This window comes from Sylvia atricapilla, chromosome 1, assembly GCF_009819655.1.
Source record: "Sylvia atricapilla isolate bSylAtr1 chromosome 1, bSylAtr1.pri, whole genome shotgun sequence".
In the NCBI taxonomy this organism is placed as follows: Eukaryota; Metazoa; Chordata; class Aves; order Passeriformes; family Sylviidae; genus Sylvia; species Sylvia atricapilla.
Window position 1 is genome coordinate 940,590 of NC_089140.1, and position 6,000 is coordinate 946,589.

The window sequence follows — 6,000 nt, forward strand, 5'->3', positions numbered from 1 at the left end:
GAGGAGAGGAAACAGCCTTGTGTTGTCCCAGCAGAGGTTTAGGCAGGAATCTGGAAAAATTCCTTGATGGAAAGGGCTGCCCAAATGTGGCAGTGGTGGAGTCTCCTGCAGGGATTTAAAAGCCACGTGGATGTGGCACTTGGGGACATTGGTCAGAGGTGGCCTTGGCAGTGCTGGGGGACGTTGGACTTGATGGTGTCTGAGGGTTCTGCAAACCCCAATGATTCAGTGATCCCAAAGAACCTTGCTTTCTGTTTCTGTCTGGAGCAGGCACAGGAAACCATCACAGCTGAGTGTCCCCACTGTGCCAGGACACCTCCTCTTCACTCAGCCCAGGAGCAGAACACTTCCCATTCCCATTCCACTCCCACGCAGCAAGAAACCCCTCAAGGTCCAACTTTCCTCGGCCAGGACCTTCCCCAGGTACCTGCTCCTCGGATTTGACGTTGAGCTCATCCCTGGAAACGAGCTCCAGGACGTCCTCAAAGGGCAGGGCCAGGAACTCCTCAGACATGGAGACCTCCACAAAGTGCTGGTGGATGAAGCTGTTGGCAGCGTCGTAGAGCACCGTGCACATCATGGTCTCGGCAAACTGCCGGACACCCAGGCAGTTCTTGGGATGGAGCCTGGAAAAGGGCAGCAGGAGGAGGAGAGCAACAGCAATGTCAGGTTAATGGCAGGGAGAGAAGCTTCCCTGGAGCCCTGGAAGTGACCAAAGTTAGGTTGGATGGGGCTTGGAGGAGCATGGGATGGTGGGAGGTGTCCCTGCTCATGGCAGGGGTGGAATGGGATGGGATTTAAGGTCTCCTCCAACCCAAAGCATTCCAGGATTCTGGGAAGCACAGAAGCCTTGCAGGACACACAGTGCAGTGGAAGATGTGTCTTCTCCAGTGACGGCTGATTCCAGCTCACCCAGGAGCTGATCTGCACAGGGAGCTGCAGGAGAATCCAAGACAGAGCCAGAGGACAGAAAACACAAATGTCCCCTTGTCCCTGCCAGAGAGGCACTGGACAGATCCAGGTGGCTCTGGGAACATCCACAGCTTCTCTGGGCACCCTGTGCCGGCTCCTCCCCACCCTCACAGCCAGGAATCTTTTCCCATTCTCCCATCCAGCCCTGCCCTCTGGCAGTGGGATCCATTCCCTGTGTCCTGTCCCTCCAGCCCTTGTCCCCAGTCCCTCTCCAGCTCTCCTGGAGCCCCTTCAGGCCCTGGCAGGGCTCTGAGCTCTCCCTGGAGCTTCTCCTCTCCAGGGGAACATTCCCAGCTCTCCCAGCCTGGGTCCAGCCCTTGGAGCAGCTCTGGGGCCTCCTCTGGATCTCTCCAGCAGCTCCAGGTCCTGCTGCTGTTGGGTGGGGAACTGTCACATGAGGGTGACTCTGAGGGCTCCCACAGGGCTTGGTTACAACACAGCTGCCTAAAAATATCTCAGTTCTCAATTCCACTTAAGAAGGAGAGCCCAGTCCATGTCCCAGCTCTCCAGGATGACCAGAATCCACTCGTTTTGGTTATTGACCAAACTGGCAGCTGTGCACTTAACATCAGGACTTCACTCAGGACACCTGGCTGCTCCTGGTGGATTTGGGAGAGTTTTGGAGGCCAATCCCTGGATTTGGTGGGTGTGTTTAACATCACACCACGGAGCAGCTGCAGAGAAGCCAGGCTGGGAGAACTGAACACGTCAGACTCCCTGGCATGGCTGGGAATCCATGTGGAATGTGGACAAAGAGTATCCCAGCTTCCCATTTCCAGACCATGCTGCTGGAACAGCCTCCCAGCCAAACACCAGTGAGGAAATTGAAAAGCCTGGGATTGATTTAGGGCTCTGCCACAGTTTCCTGTCCAGCTCCTGGGCTGAGGCAGTGTTCCTCCCCTTTAGCACACATGGCAGCAGGAAGGGCAATTCCTGCCAGGATGGGCTCTTGAAAAGGGAAATGTCTCCTCAGTTCTGCTCTGGGTGTTAATTCCTTTGGCTGGCCAAGGTCTTTTACTGTGTGCCCATAAAGGATGATAAGTTATTCTGAAGGGAATGAGAATGGTAGGAGAAGGGGGAATGGCTTCCCACTGCCAGAGGGCAGGGATGGATTGGATATTGGGAAAGAATTCCTGGCTGGGAGAGTGAGACCCTGGGTTGGAATTCCCAGAGAAGCTGTGGCTGCCCCTGGATCCCTGGAAGTGTCCAAAGGTGGGTTGGACATTGGGGCTTGGAGCAGCCTGGGACAGTGGAAGGTGTGGGAATGGTTTGGGATGGGTTTTAAGGTCCCTCCCAACCCATTTTGTGTTCCATAACTCTACAGATGCCAAGTTTTGGGATGCATACTCCTGCCAGAAGGACACACCCGGCTCCTCCCGAGCTGGACACACGTGACTGAACCTCGCTGCTGCTGGGGAGCAGCTGGAATCCCCCAGAATCCCCCCGGAATTCCCTCAGGATCCTCCCAGCCCCACTCACCTCTCCCTGAGGAAGGTGCAACAGGCATCCTTGATGTTCTGCAGCTGCAGGAAACTGGCCCCCATGAGCAGGGACTGCACATTCTGCTGGTCTATGGCCAGGTGACCGTTGTAGGCAAAGTTGATCAGAGCCTCCAGCGCACTAAAAACAGGGAGAAAGGGCAGAAAAATCCACGGAATTCCGGCTGGGAGAGCGCTCTGCCAACAGCAGGGTGTTCTGTGGGCTCGCTCAGGCAGGGAGCAGGCTCTGAGCCTTGCACACACAGCCAGGCAGAGCAGAGGTGGTGCCTGTGATTTCCCCTGGGGGTTTTACCTGGGATCCATGCCCTGCATGACAATCTCGTCCTGCTTGCACTCCATCATGTCGTTGGTGAACATGGCGTGGAAGTAGGGGATGGAGGCTGCCAGCACGATCCGGTGGGCGCTGAATTTATGGTCCCCCACCTAGAGCAGGGAGAGCAGGAAAGGAGCAGGGATCAGCTCCAGCCACTGCTCCAGTGATTCCCTGCTCCATCCAAGTCAGGACTTTGCTCTGGTTACTTCTCCCCGAGCTTTTTTTTCCTTAATTTCCACGTCAGTCTGACTCATCCCAGTCCATGCCCATCCCAGCTTTGTGCAGGGCTGTCCTTTTTTCCTCACTTAAACAAGAATTTCCCATTGGAGTTTTGTTTTATGGGACAGCACAGCAGGGCCCTTCCCTCCAGGTTATCCTTCTCTGCTCCTCTGCAAAATCCTCCCCCTGTGTCATCTCTCAGAGGTAACAGGAATGCTGTTTGGATTCAGGAATTCCATGATTCCCAACAGTGCCTCCCTTCTCCCTCAGACCTAGAAAACATAAACTTGCTAGGAGTTTAGACAGCAAAATTCCTGCCAGATGGGGAAAAAATGGAGGCATTTTTGGAGGGTCTTGTCTCTGTCCTGGGCAGCTCAGGTGTGCCTGAATCCCTGTCCATGGTGTCCTCTGTGCCTGGATTATGCTGTACAAATCCTGTTCTCCTGGATTTTGCAGCATTCCGAATTCCCAGAGCAAAATTAGGAAGTGAAGTGGTCGGGACTATAACAGCTCATGGAAAAAAACCCCTTCCCATTTATAACTGTGTGTGATTTAGGGGATGAAGGGCTGCATCAATCCCTTCTCCTAACCCCATACCACATGGAAAAAACATCCCAGAGGCTCCAAGAACTTGAGATATCTGTAAAATCCCACACAGTGGGATGGGGAATCTCTGGGAAAAGGAGTCAGGGCTGCAGGCCCAGGGTCCATGAGGGGATGGAGCTCAAGGCTACTTCCTTGGCCCTGGAATGTTGGCAGAGCAGGTCCCCACCCTGACTTCACACAGCGAACACACACTCCAGCCCGGCCAGAGCTTTAAAAATACAAAAACCCGGCAAATTCCTTAAGGAAAGGCCATAAAGGGAAGTGATTCCAGGACCTGAGAGCTGACAGCCCCTCCCCATATCCCTGGGATTTTCATTCCCTCCTCCCTGCCAGATGAGGACTCTCTGTGTCCCCTGTTTCTGCTCAGGACAGGGAAATCCCTCAGGACACCCAGTGCTGGAGCTCTGGGATTGGGAATTCCAAGTGGGAAGGGCACAGCCTGGGTGACCACGGGGACAAATGTGCTGCTTGGCCTGTCCACATTCCACATTCCAGCCCCGAGGCTCAGGAACATCCGACCTGCTCAGCAACTCCAGCCCTTCCCCATGGATGAGGCCATTCCGTCCTCAGCTGCTCCTGGCCCAACCCACTGATTTATCAGTAATAAATCCCATTATTGATACACCTTCATCCTGCTGGAAAATCCCTCCCCGGGTCTCTGAAACATCCCCAAACCACAGAAGAACTCCAGTTTTCCTTGTGCTGTTTCTGAAAGGTGAAAGAACAAGGCCTCCTCTTATCTCTGAAATTCTGTAAGGAATTCAACCCAAGGGGAAGAGGTCATTTGGTTTGTTTGGATGAGTGCTCCCATTCAGGCTGAGTGTGCAAGCAAAACAACATTTTACTTGACTTTCATTTCCCCCTAAGCCTAAGTTGCCAAAAATCACAACTGTCCAAATCTCAATTCAGCTTTTTCATAAATGAAAAGTGGTGCTAAAATTGAACAGGCACCCCTTAAAGTGAAACACCTGCTTCAAATGCACACAGTCACCTTCTATTTATAAGCATAATTATCTTTATAACTAAAGATAACAGGAATTTCAACACCAAGGTTCTATTTGCTCAAACCCCGAGCCTGTAGTGTGACCCGAGGAGGAGAAAAAGGCCCTTATTTCACCAAATCACTGTAAATTACAGAGCCCAGGTGGCAGCTCCGGGCCCCTCATGACAAGAGTGACATTGAGGAGCTGGAGAGTGTCCAGGGGAGGAAAAGGAGTTGGGAAGGGGCTGGAAAACTCCTGAGGGAGCTGGGAAGGGGCTGAGGCTGGAGAAAAGGAGCTCAGAGGGGACCTGGTGGCTCTGACAGGAGGGATTTGGGGATTTGGGATCTGCTCCAGGGAACAGGGACAGGAGGAGAGGGAACAGCCTCAGGCTGGGCCAGGGGAGGCTCAGGGTGGAAATTTGGGAGCAATTTCCTCATGGAAAAGGTGATGAGGCATTGGAAGGGACAGCCCAGAGCAGTGGTGGAGTCCCCATCCCTGGCAGGATGTGACATCCATAAGGATGTGGCACTTGGGGACACGATCAGTGGTGGCCTTGGCAGTGCTGGGTCATGCTTGGCCTCACTGATCCAGGAGGGCTTTTCCAACCTGAACCATTCCATGATTCCATGCCCTGGTGCCACCAGGCTGCAGCTCCAGGGGTGCTGTGACCTCACCCCACGAGGAGCTGCCACCAGACAGCCTCATCTCCTGCACACGTGGGCCTGGCAGGAGCAGACAGCCCCAGCCATCCTGCAGGATTCCTGCTGGGATGAAATCAGCACTGGCATGAAATCCCCTGGCTCTGGGCAGTGCTCCCAGACTGGGAATGATCCCTGTGAGCAGTGAAATCCATGGAGCTGCATCAGCAAAGAGCCCAGGCAATAAATATTCCCTGGTGCTGGACAAGAGGAAAGCTGGGATTCCTTCTGTTTGGAACTACTCCTGGAATAGTGGAGAGCCCTCAGGGAGATGAAGAAATTGGGATCTCTTCTTTAAAACCATCATTATGTTCATTCCATCAGTGCTCCACAGCGAGTTCCCAAGGGACATCTGCAGTTCTTGCTGCAGGAAAAGGACAAGTTTTTCCTGTGGAATATGGAAAACCCTTCCAAGGATGAGCCCTCAGCACGTGTTCACTCAGCTCTTCTTTCCCAAAGTGCTCCCTCCCTTTCCATGCCTAAATTAATGCACTTTCCTGATGGAGAAACTCTGGAGTCACCTAAGGAGAAAGTGGGAAAGAGCTCATCCTCTTCCCGATCCCATTCCAGGATGTTCTGTTCTACAATTTATAACTTTAGGTCCTTGGCTTTTAAGGCCAAAGATTCTGTTTTGCAGAGAAAGGAACTTTGCGAGGCTCCCTCCCGACCCCAGGAATCCCAGAATTCCCTTCTGACGTGGGTAACAAAGG